The sequence below is a fragment of the Eleutherodactylus coqui genome, chromosome 11 (genome assembly GCF_035609145.1).
Source record: "Eleutherodactylus coqui strain aEleCoq1 chromosome 11, aEleCoq1.hap1, whole genome shotgun sequence".
NCBI lineage: Eukaryota > Metazoa > Chordata > Amphibia > Anura > Eleutherodactylidae > Eleutherodactylus > Eleutherodactylus coqui.
This window is the reverse complement of record NC_089847.1, coordinates 123935668-123956415: the sequence shown is the minus strand read 5'-3', so window position 1 is coordinate 123956415 and position 20748 is coordinate 123935668. Positions and strand designations below refer to the sequence as shown.

The 20748-nt window shown below is 45.3% G+C and overlaps 1 long non-coding RNA gene across 1 annotated transcript; it reads right to left on the bottom strand.

The window, feature by feature from the left end:
* Window positions 1-1277: 1277 nt before the first annotated feature.
* On the bottom strand, window positions 1278-20472 carry LOC136582159 (uncharacterized). The gene is made up of 3 exons (XR_010787148.1): window positions 20436-20472; window positions 3008-3062; window positions 1278-1344 (listed from the first exon to the last, which is right to left on the bottom strand). It is a non-coding gene; the product is annotated as an uncharacterized lncRNA (long non-coding RNA).
* Window positions 20473-20748: the final 276 nt, after the last annotated feature.

Sequence of the window (20748 nt, the reverse complement as noted above, 5' to 3'; positions counted from 1 at the left end):
GTCAATGAGAAAAATCCGTATGTGGATTTTCAGATGCAGATTGTGCCTCAAGAAGCGACATATCAGAAGTGATGCGAGGGGCTTTGCATGAAAAACGCCTTGCATCCGCGGGTAAAGCGCATGTTGACAAGTGCGATATTGGGTTCCTCAGCCCGATATTGCGCTCGCCTGTGTGAAGATAGCCTAAGGCCGCTCTCACACATGCGCCTTTTATCGCGATTACCACTGTGTTTTCAATGGGGCCTCGCAGACCTGCGCTCGATCTGCTCTATTTTGCCGCAACCAACACACCTCATCACCCGGCGTTTTGCCGGCGTTATGTGTGAGAGTTGCTTTAGGGTTTGTTACAGTTGTATCCAGTCTTGAAAATCCCCTGTGATCTGAGAGGCAGGACTGCGGACTGATACATGTTACCGGCACTGATACATTGTAACAAACTATCAGGATAGGAGAGAGATTTGTGCTGCTGATGTTTTGGGGTTTTTTTAAGTCTGTTTATTGAACTTTTATAAAGAAACAAGTAAATAATAAAGTTTATAAACACATAGATCTTTTGTTAGTAAACATTAGATTATCTACAAAACAATGTATATAAGGCTAGTTTAAAAGCCGGGCAGCTGGACAGAGAGCAGACGGACCCTATTATAGTCAATGGGGTCTGTCCGGCGCTATTCAGTTCCGTACAGAGACAGAGCCGTTGGGCTGCAGGGATTCCTCTTTCCTGCCCACCAAACGGCTACAGCAGAGGCAAAGCCACCCTAAGGCTACCTGCACATGGGCGAGCGCGATATTGGGCCATGAAACTCGGCCAACATGTGATTTACACATGGATATGAGCCATTAGTCAGACAAAAAACGCCTTGCATCAGTGAAATTCCGATCGTCTTATGCGAGTTTCACGCGCGATAGAGAATTGGAAGAGTTTCCCATTGATTACCAACTCTCATCGCTCATGCATGCACATTGCGCGGTACGTGAAAGCCAAGCGAGACATTAATGCTGACATCAATGGGCAATGCATTCCGAGGAAGACAAAAAGTTAGAACATGCAATTGCTTGTGTGTATAACTTCATTCCAAAGAATAGGGTTTATATTCACGCAAGATTAAAGCTCCTCACAATGCACAAATCCCGCGTGATTTACTCAGCCGTGTAAAATCGGCCTAAGGCATACAGTAAGGGCACGGTGGAAAGAGTGGAAATGCAGCTGATCCCCCGCAGCGGAAAGCCCTACAGTAAAATCTGCAGGAGACTCACTAAGGAAATAGAGCCAAAACCCTGATTATAAACATAAATGTTTTCATTCACTGAGAGCAAGCAGAGATCTTGAAAAACGATGAGGAACTGAAACACAAAGTACATTAGAAAGTTACAGAACTTTTTATTATACAGTGATTAAACTTTATTCCCATGAAAGCTAATCTCATCTCCGGAGCTGCAGAGGATCGCCTCCACCGAGTTCAAGTCGGTTTTCTTCCATAAAACCCCCGTGCCCGTAGCCTGACATGTAGCTAGGAGGAGAAAGCAAGAACCCTGCAGATTTATACAGCATTTAGTTAACCATGAACACTCCAGGCGCTTCAAGGTTATCATTCCGCTAAATAATATATACGTTTTAATACATATTTCATGCTGAGGGATGACTTAAGTGACTCCGCTGAGAATCCTCACTATATCTCAGCCGTTCCTCCGGGGTTCCCTGCAGTCTCAATCCAACGCAACAACAGCCAGAGTCTAATGACTATTTTAGGAAGGAACAAACTGTATTGCATCATGATGCAGCAAAGCTGGAGTTCCCAGATGCTCCGAGACGAGTTTGTCATTTGGTATAACTTACTGTCCAAGGTTTTGTTTGAAGCTTTAGGGTCCCAGTGCAAAACACTTAAAGGGGGATTCCAATCTCGGCTTTTCATAGTTGGGGTATTTATTTTTTACTAGCCATATTAGTGTCTGGTACAAAAAAAAAAATTGGTACCTGTGAGCACCGCTGACTGGGCAGCAACTCCTTTTCTCCGCAGTTCTGATCCAGTGGCCGCCACTGCTGTAATTAGGGTGTGAGAGCCCCCCCATACTTCCCTGCGTCAGCGTTCCTATGAAACGCTATGAAAACTAGTGAAACTATTGGGGTTATTATTACTATGGTTCCACAATTACTACTGGGGCCACAAATGGAGACACTACTACTTCTGGGGCCACTATGAGAGTCACCATTACTACAGGGGACACAAATGGGGGAATTATTAGTACTAGGACAATTATGGGAGTTACTATTACTACTAGGGTCACTACGAGGGTCATTATTGCAATTGGAGCCACAAGTGGAGGCATTATTATTACTGGGGCCACTATGAGGGACACTATTACTATGGGTTCATTATTGGGCCACTAATGCCACTGGCAATGCTATAGGGTTCACTATTACTACTAGGGCTACTGATAGGGACACTATTACTACTGGGGCCACTATGGGGACCACTATTACTACTGGGGCCAATAATGCAGACAATATTACTACAGGGGCCACTATGGGGTTTACTAGCACTACTGGGGCTACAAATGGAGATCACTATTACTACTGGGGCCACTATGGGGGACACAATTACTACTGGGGCCACTGACAGGGACACTATTACTACTAGGGCCACTATGAGAGTCACTAGTACTGCTCTAGCCACAATAATGGTAACGATTACTATTTGGCCACTAAGGTGGACACTTACTACTGGGTAAGACTTTTACTCTGTTGCTTCAGACCAGTATCAATGGTTCAAATATGTGTTGCGTGTATTATATTGGTTCTTTCAATTTCTGCAAAATGAGTGATTTTTTTTTTATTTGTGGGGGCATTTCACACTTCCCCTCGGGCAACATAAAGGCTTGGGGCATCCTAGTCCCCAAAGTAAATCTGGCAGTCCAGTTTTTCCCTGTTGAGTATGAAGTGCACTTATTGCCTAATAGTTGCACCAAGTTGCTGTGAAAGTCTTTGGCCGACATCCTTGAACCTCACCTCTGCTGTGCTTTACAGTGTAATCTGCTGCTGACGTCCCTCGTGGTCTTCACACCTGCATAGGAACGACACGTGAGATCATAGGAAAAGTTGTCAAAGTATTGCAAAGATTGCGATTTCAAATGATTAGAACTTTCACTCATGTGAAAACAAATGAGGATGACAAAGCCAAGGACTTCTGATCACCCCTCGTGTAACTCCATCACTGCTCACTACGATGCACCTATATATTGTGTGTATTTTACATAGGACTGCTGGCACTGTACATAGGACTTCTGGCACTGTCTTATCCTAATGCATAAACAATGCCACCCCAATTACTTAAATGACAAATCTGGCTCTGCTACATCCCTATGAGACGGAGGCGGCTGCTGATTAGATTTTGTCCTGACCGGGAGGAATCATTTCATCTGTAAACACAGCGACAGAATGGACATTAATCTGACCAGACAAAAAATCAGAGGGATCAACATTGTGGCCGCAGCAGCTTCACACGTGTAATGTCAGTATCTGCAGACATGCCCTCCAAGCTATTAGCTTGCTTTTCTTAATGGCTACTGCTTGAATTACCCCCCCCCCCCCCCCAATGCCCGCTCCCCCCTCCTCCTCCACTCATGACCCCTTTTCTACCGACTTGGTCCATTTTTGGCCTTTAACATTCGATTCCACATAAATAAACAGCTTAGATGATCGCAGTTCACATCAGAGCAAAATGCGCCAGCCGGGCCCGAAGAGGGCTGGTATTTAATGCCACCTTAGAGAGCGCCTGGCGTTTCCTGAGTGTCACGAGAAGCCGGGATGCTGCACAGCTGGAGGCGTTGATAAAACATCAGAGAGAGCTGGAAGCTGACAGGGGAGATAATTGACAGCTATTTATAATGCAGAGTAATGTGCTAAAATCAGGAGAAATTCCATCATTATTATGAACGCTATCTCCTCCTTCAATCCCCGTCCTATTAAACTACATAGGGATCATAAATCGCTCCCAGCTACTAAGGACAGATATACAGCGGCGTAAATCTCAGCTCTCCAGCTCATACACTATAATTTATTTTTATATTTATGTATTGATGGACAGTTTCCATTGGGATAAATAATATTTGTGTGATTTGGCGCTGGATTGAACTGAATGGACTACTCTTTTCCTACACAAAGAGGTTCTGCAGTAGCTGAGGGTTGTATTATGGGGAACTTTGCTGTAACTGGTGCAGAACTTTACAGGGAGGATTAAAAGGGAAAGGAAAGAAGGAAAGGGAAGTGAAAAGAAAATGGGAGAGGATGCAGGAGGAAAAGAGGAGAAAGAGGAAAGGAACTGAAGGAAGGAATAGAGGAGATCAGAAGAGAGAAGAAGGAAACAGCAGGAACGGATATGGAAGGGAGGAGAGGGGAAATGAGGGGAAGAGAGGGGAGATGATAAGAAGTGAGGAGAGGGGGAATGAGTAGAAGAGAGGGGAGATGAGAAGAGAAGATAGGGGAAGTGAGGGGAAGTGATGGAAGATGAAAAGGGAAGAGAGAGAGAAGATGAGAAGGAAAAAGAGAAAGAAATGAAGAATTGAAAAGGGGATGGTAAAAGAGACAGGGGTAAAACAAAATGTGAGGGAAGAGAAGAGAAAATGTGAGAGAAAAAGGGAAGGAAAGAGAAAGCAAGAAGGGAAATGGAAGTGAAGGCAAGAGAAGGGAGAGGAGCAGGAAAGAGTAAGAAGTGAGGGATTAGGAAAAGAGAAAGGGAGAGGAGAAAGAAAAAGAGTAAAGAGCAGAATTGAAGAGGAGTGAAATGAGGAATTAAGAAAATAGGGGGTAAGGAGAAAAGAGAAGAGAGGAAGAGAAAATAATATAAAAGAGAATAGAAAATGAGAAGGGAATAAAAGGGAGGAGAACAGAGAAGATGAGAAGGTAAAGGGGGGGCAAAGGGTAAAGAGGGAAATGAAGAGAAAGGAGAGAAAAAGAGAAGGTAGGAGAGGGAAAATGCAGAGAGGGGAGGAGAGATGATGAGAGGGGGATGAAAGGGAAAAATAACAGAGGAGAAGAGGAGAGGGGATGAGAGGAGAGGAAGAGAGGATAGTAAAGAATGGAAGGGTAAAGAAGGGAGGAGTAAAAAAGAAAGGAAGAGAAGGCACATAGGGAAAGAAAGAAAGAAAGAAAGAAAGAAGGAAAGAGAAGAAAGAAAGAATGAAAGAAAGAAAGTGAAGGATTAAGAAAATAAGAGGTGAGAGGAATGAAAGGCAAAGGAATATGTAGTAAGGGAGAGAAGTAAAGGGGAAGGAAAGGAACAGAAGGGGGGAAAATACAGAAGGGGAAAGTGAAAGGAAGAGAGCTGGAAGAATAAGGGTAGAGAGTAAGATAAGAGAAAAAGAAGAGAAAGAAAGAGAAGGGATAGAAAGGGGAAAAAGCAGAAGAGGAAAGAAAAAGCTGAATGCTTGTATATAGTCATTGCACTCCTCAGTGAATCTCTTGAGATATGTTATATTGCTTTCTATGCAGACTTGATGCGACTGTGGTGAAAATGGTATTGCAAGTGAAAACCATTATTGTAAAGGGCAATGTGATGTGAAATGTACCCGCTGGAGACATTGTCAGCTCACATTTCACCAAGCCTTGGTATTCCCCAGTGAGTGCCCGGAAGCAGAGAGCCACTGCTAATCCGTATAGAAGAAAATGAGCTCCTGCTCGAAACATGTAGGCGCTCAAACATCTATGTGGGGTTTTTATCCGTGTGATGATTGAAATGCTGAAATAAAAGAATCTTTCATTCTGTCTAAGTTGCTTGAAAATCTTTGTTTTCTTCAATGTGAAATGCATGGTTGGGCATCAGTTTTATCCAGGGCTACACATACAGTGGTCCTACAAGATACAATGTGTCAAACATACAATGCTCTTCCCTTGCTTATAGTAACTTGAAATTACATTCAAGATACAATATTATAGCTGGTCTGGATCTGCAGCATGAGATTGGTTGGAAGATCCGCCCATATTACTGCAGCGCATGCACTGATTGGCTATCGGATAGCACATCTCTGCAGCACAGTGCGGTACTACATGGCCTGTACTGCCCCCTACCTGTAACAGGATGATCCGTCACCTGAAGACAGCTCCATCTTATATTTCTTGTGTGCTGTGTGATCTGTGGAGGACCTTGAAGAACGTCCTGCCCCAGAAGTTCTTTATGAGTGTTACGCCGGTCTCATATGGCCGTAATTTGCGCCAAGATAGAACATGCTACAATTTTTCTTGTGTGCGCATTTTGCACAATATGTGTGCGCGGCAACAGTATCTATTTGTTTTTACTTAATGTTATTTTTTTTTCTTACTTTGAGTAGAGTTGACATTATGGGGGCTTTGGAACCAATGAAGGGTTTTCTCATGTAACGGTGTGGAGGGGAACTTGTTAGAGGGGTCAGAGGAGGGGGTCAGGAATCTTTCTGACCAATGGACCTTGCATAGTCAAGCAAGTTGTAGGTGGATGCAACGCTAGTTCTCCAACTATTATATCCGAATGCATAACTCGCTGTTCCTTAGTACAGATGGGCTATACCAGCAGCTCCAGCACCATTGCCATAGAAGAAAAACAGAAAGACGAGTCTCCAGTAGGCAAAAGAGCGCAAAAATTGTATCACTAAGGCCTCAGTCACACGGGCGTTTTGACGCGCAAATTGTTGACCGCATCAGTTATGCAGTGCAGGAGAAGAGGCGGCTGAGCCCCGGCAGCTGCAGATAGGTGAGTATTAGATTTGAGCGAACGTACTCCTCCGAGCTTGATGCTCATTTAAGTATTAGCATACTCGATGGTAATCGCTACTCGAGCAAGCATCACGCCGTGTTCGACCCCGCCCCAGTTTTGGCCCCTCCCCGCCACTGATGTGTAAGATTTGACCCCTCACCGCTGCGACGCTGGGCACATCAATGGTAGTTTGTGGATGGCTTGGCGGAGGAGAGAGAGAAAACACGAACACAGGAAAAAAAGAAAAAAAGCTCGGCAACCGGCGGGTCCCATATAAAAATGCTCAAGTCAATGGGGTTCATTACTCAAATAGAGCTCTCGAATTTTACGAAAAGCTCGACTCAAAAACCGAGGACCCAAGCATTTTGGTGCTCGCTCATCTCTAGTGAGTATACATTTCTTTTTATTTTTACACATTTTTGGATTATTTTTCAGGGAAGGGCTTATATTTTAAGCTCTTCCTCGAAAATCACTGCAGGGCTTGCCGGCAGCACATTGCTTTTAATGGAGCCGGCTGTATTGCCGGCTCCATTGAATTCAATGGGAGAACATTGCGCTCCTCTGCCACAGCTGTCACACTGTGGCAAAGGATCGCGATCTTCACTATATGTTCTCAATGGGGTCGGTGCTGCTGCTGGCCCCATTGAGTGCAAGGTGAAACCCCTGGATGCTTTCACATCCAGGGGTTTTTACATACACAGAACACCAGTTTGCTGCAGAATGCAGTTACATGCGTTCTGCAAACCGGTGTCCTATAATTTTCGCCGCATGCGTTTGTGCGCATGTAAAATTCGCACATGTGCTTGTTCCCTCTGAAAAGCATTGGTTCTATTTAGATGCGACCGGCAAAAGCAACTGACAGACGCGGGTACAAACGCCCGTGTGACTGAGCCCTAAGTAGTGGAAAAACATCTCCTGGTCAGATGGATCCAGATTTCTGTGCTGATGGGAGGTCAGAATTCGGCACAAGCAGCATGAATCAATGACCCCTTCCTGTCAGCTGGTCAGAACATGTCAGCACCGCCATCTAATCTATGGCAACTACAAGAAGCTTCCTGTCCACAGGGGCCGATAATCCTGCAGAATGATTTCATCACCTATGGAATCTATACCATAGTGAATCGCTGCAGTTTTAAAGACCAAGGAAGGTCCAGCATGCTGCTAGATGGGGTCACTAATAAAGTGGCCATCCAGTGTTCATCCACACTGTCCTTCCAAAAGTAATTGAGCACCAAAGCAAGAATCACAAGTAGTATTTATCCCCATATGTTAACACTTAGTGCGGCTCCTTTGGCTATTATGACATCAAATACTCTACTTTTTACTAACGTTTGATACACTTCAACTAGTATTTCCCTCCATCCCTCCTGCAAATGTTTAATAAGTTCTCCCAAAATGATGGACACTGCTGTATTTGTAATTTCGTCACTTCATAAAACATTTTAACATCGCTCAACTGTCCAATGACGACGCTCCTTGCCCCATTATAAACAAGCTGATGCTTGGCGCTCTGTGATGGATGGCCTGTGTGCAGCGGCGTAATCCATACATCCAATGGCATGCTGTTTCCATCACAAACTATGGCTGACACCTCCAAAGACTTACGACACATGGCATGCTAATAAGCATGATCCATTCTACTGATAGTGGGGTTCAATACTTTAGTAGGATAGTGTATATTTTCTTGTCCACTCCCATAATGAGGTGAGTTATATTGACAGATGATAAACTATTCCCCAGGCTACTATACTGCAAGAAAATCACCAGATTGTGTAATCCAGTAAATATAACAAAAAATTCCTAAAACTCCCCAAAAGAAAAAAAAAAGTTTAAGGAGAACAAATGGATAAATGAAAGATGGCACCATGGCAAATTTTTCCTGCAGACTACAAAAATATATTATAAACCATTTTTTTTTAGTTTAAAGGGGTTGCCCAGATATAAACTATTGATGGCCTATCCTTAGGATAGATTATCAAGAGTAAATTGGCAGAGTCTATTGCCCAGAATCCCCTGCAGTCAGTTGTTCACCAAAGCAAGCAAGTTTATGCACTGAGATGATTTCTGCAGGAAGCAGATGGCTCCATTCTCACTGTAGTGACCAGGCATGGTATTGCAGGTCAAGCTCTCATTAAAACGAATGGGAACTTGTTCTGCAATACCAAGCCTGTCCACTATAGTAAGAATGGAGCTGTTTGCTTCCTGCAGAAATCATCTCAGTGCATGAGTGCACCAGCCTCACAAATAGCTGATGGGTGGGGGTGCTGCGCGACTGACCCTGACCAATCTACCATTAATGACTGAGGATAGGTTGTCAATAGCTTAAAACTGCACAACCCCTTTAAGACAAATCAGGCAGAAAACTAATGAAAACTTAGGTAGAAAACCCTTTAAAGTATAATTTTCTACGTCTTTTTAGCGAGAAATAATGAAATCAATTTACTGAGACGGGAACTATTGCCGCTTTATCACGAACAGTGGGAGATTCAATCATCTTCAGTCTTCCCGAATTCTGATCAACACATAAACAGCGCAATGACAAATATTTATTATTGTCACTTTTTTTTTTTCTGCGTTTCCCATTTCAATCTTAATGGCTCAGAATTGCTTTTATTATTCCGCGGCGGGAACGAATCGGCCTATTTTTTTCCCGTCAGATGAGACGACACATACTGATCATCCAGCCTTTCAAAATTCAGGTCTCCAAATGCCGCTTCGAAAGCCTTTTCCTCCCCAGCCGGGGTACACGGGAGGTTAGACGCGGCCTCGTACGAATGACAGGGAGAGGAATATGTTAACCCCGTTGTGCATTGCAGAGCTTGCGTGGAATGTGGTTATACATATTTAGCACCGCGGTGACCATGTGACACGTTCAATCACTCGCCAGACTTCTGCACGAAAGCTATTTTTACCGCTTAGTTGGGGTCAGAGGTCGCCGGGAAGCAATTTACATAAAAAGGTTTGTAGGTCTCCGTTGAGCAACAAAGGTAAAGTCTGAAAGCCTAAAGTCAAGGGTCTGATCATGCAAGTCAGCAATGAGCGCCGCCGCCGAATGTAAAGGCTCTATTTACACGGGCGGACGGAAATTTCGCTGTCATCATGTGTCTCCTTGAACCACCCTCCTCGTACCCTTCACTGCAGCTCTCGCCCCTCCCGCACTGGAAGCCAATGAAGGATTCAACGGGTTAAACCACAAGCTATAAAGTACACGTTACAGATGTAGCAGAGCTGGATTTGTTGATGAAAGGGTATTTCCAAACACTGCCCGCATTTCGTGCCTCAGGGTGGGCAATCAAACTGCTAAATCTATTTACTAAAAATCCCATGCTTTTGGGCAAAAGAGAAAGATGGAAAAATACCTCTACGCACTGAGGAGGGGCAATCACCCCGAAACAGCTGTCTGTGCATGGTTGTCTGGCTTGGGTTCGTATTCCCAATGATTGATAAGACTTGTTATAAGTCGCTTTGATTTGAAGGAATGCTGCCATCCAATAGGTGGCGCTGTAGAGGTATCTTTCTTATTTGCATAAATTTCCCAGAGGAGCTAGCATGGCCCTATAAGTCTCCTTACTGATCTATTAGGTGTCCCCACACCCCATCTGGGTACTCTCCATGGGGAGAGACTATACCATCCCCTGACCCACTCACCCCATAGGTGCTGCGTGCATGCGCCGGGTACATCCGCCGGGCCGAAGAAAGAAGATCCAACCGCGAAGGAAGGAAGATCCGCATCGTCCAGTGCAGGTGAGTTTTAATTCTGGTACGGGTCTCCGCGGATCCGGACGACTTCCATAGGCTTCAATAGAAACCTGCGGCAGCCGTCCCTGCGGGGGACCCGCAAGAAAATGGAGCATGTCACGGGAAAAATGACATCGGCAGGTTTTTAATTACCTGCGGGTGTCCAATGCATCCCTATGGGGCGCGGATCCGCGTGCGGGAGAAACTTTGCGGATTTTAACCCCGTGGACATGAGGCCTTAAGTGCAGATATCGATGTGGAATTGAAAATGGCAGAATCCTAGTGGCAATTCCGTGCCAAGACCTGTAGATTTAGGGCTTAAACAGATGGGCTCATGCGCTAATATGCTCGCCGCTACGTTGCGTAATAGTGCAGGAACCGGGGTTTCGTGGGTTTTTTTTGACTATTCAAACTCAGCGCTGTTACACAAGAGTTTTTTTTTAAAAAAAGCGAAACAAAGGGTTCTGCCCTATATTTCTAGTAGATAGTATTAACGGGCGAGAATCCTGCTAGCGAAAACGAAACCATTCAAACAAGTGGCTTCAATTTGTCGCGTTTTGCAGTGTTTTCCACAGCCACAAGACGGGACAAAATCACACCCTTCTGTTTAAGCCCTAAGGCCAGCTTCACATAATGAACACTTATACCCGCTGCACAGGTATATCTGATCACCGGTGGTCATCACTGAGAACCCCACCGATCACTAGAATGGGGATTCTGAGCTCCTCTACGTCTCCTTTCTGCGCAACCACAGGGACGAGGAGTTTGAATGAGGCGGTAGATGAGCGTGTGTGCTACTGTCCATGGGGATGGCAGGAACACAGATTCACGATAGGTGATCATATATGATCGATCTGTGTCCAACTGCAGGTATCATGGGAAGGGGGCACCCCGAGTTTCCCTGTGGAGCGGTGGTACCCATTTGTGAACTGAGCTCCCTTCACTTTTGGAAGACTAAGAAAAATAGCTAAGGGCATCATTCTACTATCTCCATAGGCAATGAACAGAGCGGTGGTGATAGATGCACACAGGGGCGTAACTATAGGGGATGCACCCGGGCCCAGGAGCCTTAGGGGGCCCATAAGGCCTCTTTTCTCCATATAGGGAGCCCAGTACTATGAATAAAGTATTATAGTTGGGGGCCCTGTTACAGATTTTGCACTGGGGCCCAGAAGCTTCAGGTTACACGTCTACTGGCACACCACCACTCCATTCACTACAGGGGTGCGCCGTTCTTGTGATCCCGGGGTCTCAGCGGTTGTACCCCTATCAATCGTACATCCAGAGGGAAGTGCACCAAGTTCCTAAAGAGGCGCACATCTTTTGACACATGTCTGGCTAGTCTGAAATGTACAGTGCTGGGGTCCTGTGTTCAAATCTCACCAACATCTGAGTGGACTTTGAAAAACTCCATACGCAGCACCCAGAGGGATGACCCCGGACACTTGACAAACCTGAAGAGCTGGGAGGGATAAGTGTTGGCTTGTCATGGTGGCACTTACCAGCTCTCTTTTTGGAGGGATGACACATAGCCAAGGCCAGAGCAGGGTTGCAGAACACCTTCCACATCCCTAGTATAGGGAATGCCAATAAACAGGATGAGGGGGGTTGTAGTTATCACTCGTGACCCCACCGTTCCCACACACCAGTATGCTACACAGCGAAGAATGAACACAGAACTGGTGTATAGTACCTCGGGTCCCCAGGAACGGTTAGGGCCCGGTATAACCTTACTTGTAATAAAACGTTTGCATAACAATTATTTACAGTAATTCAGGTGCAATTCTTCACAGTGCAGGAAGAAAAGAGATCAGAGATCAGGGAGGATACACAGGATGAAACCGGTCCTACTGTCTGTGTTATCTGTCAGGTACCGCTCCTGGATTGGGACACTCCGGCAGCAATTATTTACTTTAGAGATTAACACCCCACACTGGAGACGCGTGGGTGTGACTGAGTAGTGTACTTCTACACGGTAATCCAGGCTTTGGACGGCCATATAGGAACAACTTGTTGGATTGAATTAGTACCTCTGCACTGGGTCTCTCTATACAGAATTACTTACGAGTGCTCTCTCTATTGTATTTTGGGTCTCACTCCTCTCACATCCAGAATGCAGTTGCTATGGGATATCTCTCCTTCTCCTCCATCTTCACCACAAAGAAGTTGAAGGTGCTTACATGTGGCTCTGTGTTTGGTGGCACTCAGGTAGTAGACCAGATGGAACTCTCTGAAGATGGAACTCCTTTCCTGCTCTCAATCACTCCTAGTTATACACTCACTTCTACCACATTACATGACAGACTGATACATTTACAGGCAGGCAATGATTTTATTAGAGTCCTAGGCTCAACTCTGGCCAAGGGCAACATCTGTATGGGTTTTTCAAAGCCCATGCAATGTTGCCCTTGGTGATATTTGAACCTAGGACCCCAGCACTGAAAAGCAACAGTGCTAACTACTAAGACCACCACCACCATCCTCTTTTTCAGTACTTTGTTTTAGAGGGTTTTATGAATTTACTTTTGATTCAGCAGAAACAAACTACCTAAGGTCTCAATGGACTGAATTGTTTAGCAAAGTTTAACCTGAATTTAGGTCCTACAGGTAGGCGCATAGCTAAAGGCTTATGGGCCCGGGTGTAAAAGTTTATCTTGGGGCCCCCAACTTCTCTTAAAGGGGTTGTCTCACAAAAGCAAGTGGGGTTCAGCAATTCTGTATGGCCATATTAATGCACTTTGTAATATACATCGTGCATTAAATATGAGCCATGCAGAAGTTATTCACTTATCTGCTCCGTTGCTGGCGTCCCCGTCTCCATGGCTCCGTCTAATTTCGGGGTCTTCTTGCTTTTTTAGACGCGCTTGCGCAGAAGGGTCTTCTCCCTTCTGGTCGGCCCAGGCACGAGCGGCGTTCTGGCTCCACCCCCTTTTACACGTCATCGCGTAGCTCCGCCCCGTCACGTGTGCCGATTCCAGCCAATCAGGAGGCTGGAATCAGCAATGGACCGCACAGAGCCCATGGTGCACCATGGGAGAAGACCCGCGGTGCATCGTGGGTGAAGATCCCGGCGGCCATCTTGGAGAAGGAAGAAGTAGGAAGAAGGAAGAAGTCGCAGAGCGGGGATTCGGGTAAGTAATATATATATATATATTTTTTTTAACACATCCCTTGGGTTTGTCCTGCGCCGAACGGGGGGCCTATGCAAAAAAAAAAAACCCGTTTTGGCGCGAGACAACCCCTTTAACTCCTTGACACAGAGTTATAGCTTGAAGCTCATAGGCCACAATGCAAAACTTGTAACAGGGCCCCAATTATAATGCTTTATTCATAGTACTATGTTCCCTACATGGAGAAAAGAGGCCTTATGGGCCGCCTAAGGCTCCTGGGCCTGGGTGCAACCGCATCCCCTACATCCCCTAGGGTTAGGCCAGTGCCTACTGGTTCAGTTCGCTCATCTCTAATAACTAACATCAGCTTCTGACTTATGTTATAGATAATATTATAGGCCTGTGAGGCCATGCCCCCTTTTTATTAAGCCCTGCCCCTTTTTTAGTAAAGTGATGAGCAGGGTGCAAGAAGGCAGAGACGTTGCAAAGTTTTAATGCCAGAAAACTGGTGTGAAATGGTTTATGATTTCCTCCAAAGGGGCATATTTACTTAGACCGGGGATGCCACTAGATATGATCAATGTTAAAAATAGGCATTAGCCTCTCAATACATTTGCCACTCTTAGCTTGGCACAGAGTTTACGTAAACTAGTGTAATGTGCCAAACTAAAAGTGACAAATGTATTAAAACACTAGTGTCTGGTGTCACATTAGTCTGGCGGTAGCTCCTTACTCCAGACCGAGGCCCTGACTACTTTTTGAAAAACTGGTTGGGCCCAATATAAAAGTCAGAAAAGTTGCAAAAAACTGGTATACAAACAGTAGTGAATACGCTGGGGGCATATTATTACCTTTTGTACGCTAACTTTCCGGTGTGCAAAAGTTGTAATTTTGGTGCATGAAACAAAATACTACTTTTCGGACGTCAATGCCAGCCCCTGACACTTTCCGAAAAGTGGCTAAGGCCTAGATTTTGGGGCCAGCCGGGGCAGCTCTTCACATTTACTATAATATATGCCAGAAATTGGCGTCCATTGCAGCTGAAACCTACGCCAACTCATAGCTTAGGTAGGCTTAAGTCTGGCACAAGGAGGCGCCACTCAACATCACAAATGTATTTAAAAGCACAAGACTCTTATTACATATGTGGCAGAAACTCTATGAAATGCCAGTCTAAGAAGATATGCCCAAAGTGTCTAAAACACATCATAAACGTGGTGCAAAGCATGTAGGACAGTTTTCTGGCCAATGTGCATCAGAAAACCGATGCATTCGCAATAGTAAATCTTTCCCGCTCCCCCAGAGACCGTTGCCAGCCGTCTGCCTTGCCAGGAGCCCGAGAAATCTCCCCTATCGCTTTAAATCCTTCCCGTGTCTCCGTCTTGTCTGCTAATTTATGGCATTACAATGGGTGAAGTGAAGAGATCCGCACAGCGAGGGAACGCTGAAAATTTTATAAGCCGAGAACTGCAATCACCGCGCCGAGATTTATTGTAAAGTTGGACAATGTTGAAAAATTTCCAGGGGAAGAAAAATGTAGGGACAAATTGTTCCAACGTGGGCCTCTCGGTGGAGATGAGGGGCACTTGGCAACGGTGATTGAAATCATCTTCCCTCAACTAATACATCAGTATCTCAGCTGTTGGCCGTCTCCCCGCGTTCCATGTCCACTGTGATATATTCTGATCGTCCTGATTACTCCAGACCTCAGCTGGATGCTAAATCACGCTGTGCCCGGCCTGACTTAATGCGATCCAGATTATGCTGTTTATTAATGCCTGGCCTGAGCTTGCCTTCTGATTGTACCAATATGCTGCGCAGCCTGGCACCTGTCCCTGCTACAGATGAGCAGCCTGATTTAGCAAATGGTAAAGCAACAAACTCTGACAGGATCTAGAAACTTGCATTTAACATTTCGAATCTTAAAGAGGCAATGTCTGTGCAGTCAGGTGTCAACCAGGAAGCTTAACGTGAGCAACCAGTGTCAGGCAGCTGCTGCCAAGGCAAATAGGATCATGGGGGCATCAGAAGAGGTCTAGGGGCAAATGATGAGAATATTGTTCTTCCTCTTTACAAATCGTTGATCAGACTACATATGGAAGATTATTGACAGTTTTGGGCACCGGTACTCAAGAAGGACATATCAGAGCTTCAGTGGGTACAAAGGCGGGCAACTAAAGTAATGAAAAGAATGTGTGGACTACAATACCCCGAGAGGTTATCAAAATTGGGGTTATATAGTTTAGAAAAAAGACGGTTGAGAGAAAACCTAATAACTATGTATGAATATATAAGGGCGTAGAGATGAGCGAACGTACTCGTAATGAGTACTTACGCACCCGAGTACCGCCATTTTCGAGTACTTCAGTACTCGCGCGTAAAGATTCGGGGGGCGCCGTGGGGCGGGGAGAGGCGCGGCGGTGCGGGGGGTAGCAGCGGGGAACAGGGGGGAGCCCTCTCTCTCTCCCTCTCCCCCCCACTCCCCACTGCTACCCCCCGTGCCGCCACGGCGCCCCCCGAATCTTTACGCGCGAGTACTGCTGTACTCGAAAATGGCGGTGCTCGGGTGCGTATGTACTCGTAACGAGTACGTTCGCTCATCTCTAATAAGGGGACAATACAGAGATCTCTCCCATCATCTATTATACCCAGGACTGTAACAAGGGGGCGCTCTAATAACTATGTATAGATATATCAGGGGTCAGTCCAGAGATCTCTCCATCATCTATTATACCCAGGACTGTAACAAGGGGGCGCTCTAATAACTATGTATGAATATATAAGGGGACAATACAGAGATCTCTCCCATCATCTATTATACCCAGGACTGTAACAAGGGGGCGCTCTAATAACTATGTATAGATATATCAGGGGTCAGTCCAGAGATCTCTCCATCATCTATTATACCCAGGACTGTAACAAGGGGGCGCTCTAATAACTATGTATCGATATATCAGGGAACAATACAGAGATCTCTCTCATCATCTATTATACCCAGGACTATAACAAGGGGGCACTCTAATAACTATGTATAAATATATATCAGAGGACAATACAGAGATCTCTCCCATCATCTATACCCAGGACTGTAACAAGGTGGCACTCTCTACGTCTAGAGGAACGAAGGATTCTATACTGACATAGAAGGGGGTTCTTTACTGTAAGAGCAGTGAGACTGTGAAACTCTCTGCCTGAGGACGTGTTAATGACACATTTGATAAAAGAGTACAAGAGGGGCCTGGATGCCTTTCTTAAGCGATACAATAGTATATGTTATATTCATTTACAATTTCAGAAGAGTCAGTAATCGAGGGATTAGTCTGATTGCCTGCCACCAAAGAAAGAGAGGCTGTGCTACGTCCCCAACATGGTGGGGTATCAGGGCTGTGACCAGAATCCATAAAAAAATGCAGTAGAGTCATGACTCTGTTGCAGTTTTCGTGGATTTTCATTCCTCCCTTTGGGTTGGTAATAGAGGTGACTTCTGCACAACAGAATTGTAAGTGAGGCCGGTTTCAACTTAAAAATAGGGGGGCACTCCATTAGGATCACAGGCAATTAAGCAACAGTCCTGTTGTGTAGGATTTGAACTATACTATTTGTGACGTTGGTCTTGAGTGTAATGCACACCATGGTCAGGACAAACACAAATAGAAAGCTGGTCATTATATTACATCTGTGCAGGCCATGGAAACATCGACTGACAAGCAACAAAACACTTACCTAGAATACCAACACGCATAAGCAGATGGAATAGCTAAAGTACTTATGAGGTATTGGTTCGTATTTTGACCAAGATACCTAAGCTCACGAGCCCACGACAAAGGTCCTCGTTGTCGCTTGAGTCTCTACTCTAACAAGACAACTTAAACCCCTGGAGTCCTGCCTAAATGCAGGGCAATCAACCCAATTGGACGCAGGCTGGAACCTAGGAGCCTGGCTCGCCATAGATGGTAAATGGCATACAAGCTGAACAGGACACAGTTCACAGCAACAGACAAGGGAATCCCAACCAGAACCTCATGCATGCAACAACACCAAGCAAACCATGCATGACTCAATACGCTTGGGTTCTGGGAGGGAATAAGACGAAAGGTAAATCACCAGTACACTCTAGCAAGAGCTATATGCAATGCCACCACCCGTGACACTGCAACACCGTATTTTACACCTACCTAGACATGTATAAGGAATCTAGTGAGATTTCTTATGCATGTCTAGGCCTAAAATACAGTAGAGGAAAAAAGTTGAAGGGAATCATCACTATACCAGAAGGGAGATGTTTTTCCCTCAGCATCTGTGCCAGACCACGAGATGCACAGTGACTTTTGGCATCTCCCTTCTGGTATAGTGCTGGTTGACTGACTGGGTTCCGTCAGCCTATCAATGCTCTTATTACAGCATTTAGTCTGGCTCCTCTTGACAGAGGATGCTGGTAATACATTTGTATTCAGGTCAAGCTCATTTGTTAGGAATGTACATCTTGTGCTTCTAAGTGTTTCATTTGTACCTTATTTTAAGGAACTTTGGACTTTATCTGTTCTGAATTTGATTGCGCTCGTACTCTGGTCTTGTCTTGTTCTTTTGTTTCTTCTGTAATGCCCTGTCCTCACTTTTTTCCTCCCCTGCATTTTACATCTAGACATGGATAAGGAATGTAGGATAAGGAATCTGAGTTTCTGTCAGGAGGGGACTTACGGTCGCCGGTGGGGGTGTGTGGCGCGGACGTGGCGGTGTCGCCCGGGGGTTGCATGGGGTGACTGGCGTCTGGGCCGGTGTCGGGCGTGGGATCCGTGACGCTGCTGGGCAGGGCCTTGGCGGCCGGGCTCGGAGTTCCACTGTTAGGGGGCGTGGCCAGAGGAGGGCCAGTCTTTATGCATTACCGGCTGCTTCATCATCAGGCTCCGCCCCGACCTAGGCGGGGTTTTAGGTATTTAGCTCTGCAGAGACTGGTAGTCCCTACCAGTGGGTGCTAATTGTTCTCCAGCTAACATCCACTCAGGCTCCTTGCTCTCCAGAAGGATTGCCTAGGAGCTTCTCCCCTGCTCTATTCTGTTGGGTTCTTGCCTCATTTTTGGTCACGCTTTTGTCGACTCAGGGGCTGCAGTTAATTTTGTGAATTTTGAGTTTGTCAAGTGTATAGCTTCTGAGTTGCTAGATTTAAATACCAAAGTACAAGTCTCTGTAATTGATGCCATTCTGCTGGCCGCGGCTCTGATAAAGAAGATTACACCGGAACTAAGGTTTTCAGTGGGAGCTTTACATACAGAGATCTGTACATTTTTGGTGATGGAAGGTTTGTCGGTTCATGTTGTTTTGGGGCTACCGTGGTTGCAACTACATAACCCCGTTATCGATTGGGCAGCTTCCAAGTTGATACAGTGGGGTACAGGAAGCCAGGACCATTTGACAACTGTCCCTTTGCATACCACAGGTTGCGAGGTGGTCGGCCTACGTTAGTATTTGGAAGGATTCGCAGATGTATTTTCTAAACAGCTTTTTTGTCATTTTCTGTCTTCTGGTTAGTTGGTCCCTGTCCCTGGGGTTCCTTCAGTGCAGTGTAGGGACCACCACCCACTTGTCACCCTGGGGGTTAGCCCAGGGGGCAAGTAGGTAGGGGAGAGGGTTGGTTGTAGGGACTTCCAGTCACTCATTCCTAACCAGCCCTGACAGTTTCTAGAAGTGGGTTACCCTTTTCAGGGTGGGTGTTCTGCTTAATCACCAGGTTCAGTTGAGGTAGATTAGGGAAAGGGTTTAGGCTCTACCTCTGTTTCTATCATCTCTAGTTGTATTATCCTGCACATCTAGCAACCCAATAACCCCCTGTATTCTACACGTCTTCCAGTCTATCTTGGTTTCCGGACCTATTGGCCAGTTCCTACAACAGGACTGGACAGATGTGACACTTTACCTTTTCTACTTCACTAATAATCACTCTGCAGGCTAAACCTTGTCCTCTGATTTGCTTGTAAAGGGCTTCTCAAAAGGGTGTTTGGGGCTTCACAATGGAGCACCAAGATTGTCGCTCTAAACAGAACTGTGGCTGGGAACATTCTAGTGAGATGATGTCAGCACTATAAAAGAGTTTGAAGCTGTATGACAAGAGGGTTGTCTAAGGACTGTTTGTAGAAGGTAGAGAGCATAGTGCAGAGGAAATGGAGACTACCCAATGTCAGCGAAAGAGAGTGTTGGATTGTGCTGTAGAGCCGCGCATCAAGAATAAGGAGGACATTGAGGAGTGTATTGGCCAGAAACTGTAAGTGAGGATGGCCTCAGTTAAACCACTAGGCGTGCACACCGCTAGGGACAATACTTTAGCAGGTTTACTATAAAAAGGGCTAATAATGGTCTACATTTATACGGGAACCAGCTTTTCTAAAAACTCCTTCTGCTCCATTGTATCCTAAATCTGCCTCACAACACCACCTACCTGCAACACTCTCACACATGATAAAAACATAGACATCCAGCTAATCGCTTCCTTCTCCATGCCTGTGCACGGAGCTGCCGAATAGCATTGAAGTGTAGGGAAATCCAGCTTGAGAAAAAGTTAAAAAGAGCTTTATTCCAATCCTATATACCAGAATTCCATACAGCGACCAGCCAAGGAGTTAATATTAATAGGTTGCAGTAAGGCTGCGCACTCTTCCAGCCCATGAATGGGGCGTGACAGCGCGGAGAAGGTTGATAACCATCATTATAAATATATAATTTGAAATTATTTGCAGAACAAGCTCCACACATCCTGAGAGAGAAAAGTTTGTGTTGTCACTCAATATTTCATGCCTCCGTCTCCCCGCCGAGTCTCCTGCGCACCTCTAAGCACTCAATATACCAAATGTCAAGTCAAGGACAAACTCACAAGTTGTAGAGTGAGATCTGATGATACAGTGTGTTCTTCAGTAAGTAATCTGCAAGATATAATCAGGGTAAATAGACTTAGGTGCATTAATCTTTCATGTCAAGGAACTTTGCGAGGAAATATAGTTTGATATTTATAATTTGGTATGTAAAGCTGGATTACCGGAGATAACATCGGCGAGAATTTTAGGAAGTGGAAATAGATATTTCCTCAATCCTCTCAGTTCAGGAATTTAGAGGATCCGTTGTATGATTAGTAATGTCATAGATACTAATATATAGAACAGAGATAAGGGGACTATGACAGCAGAAAG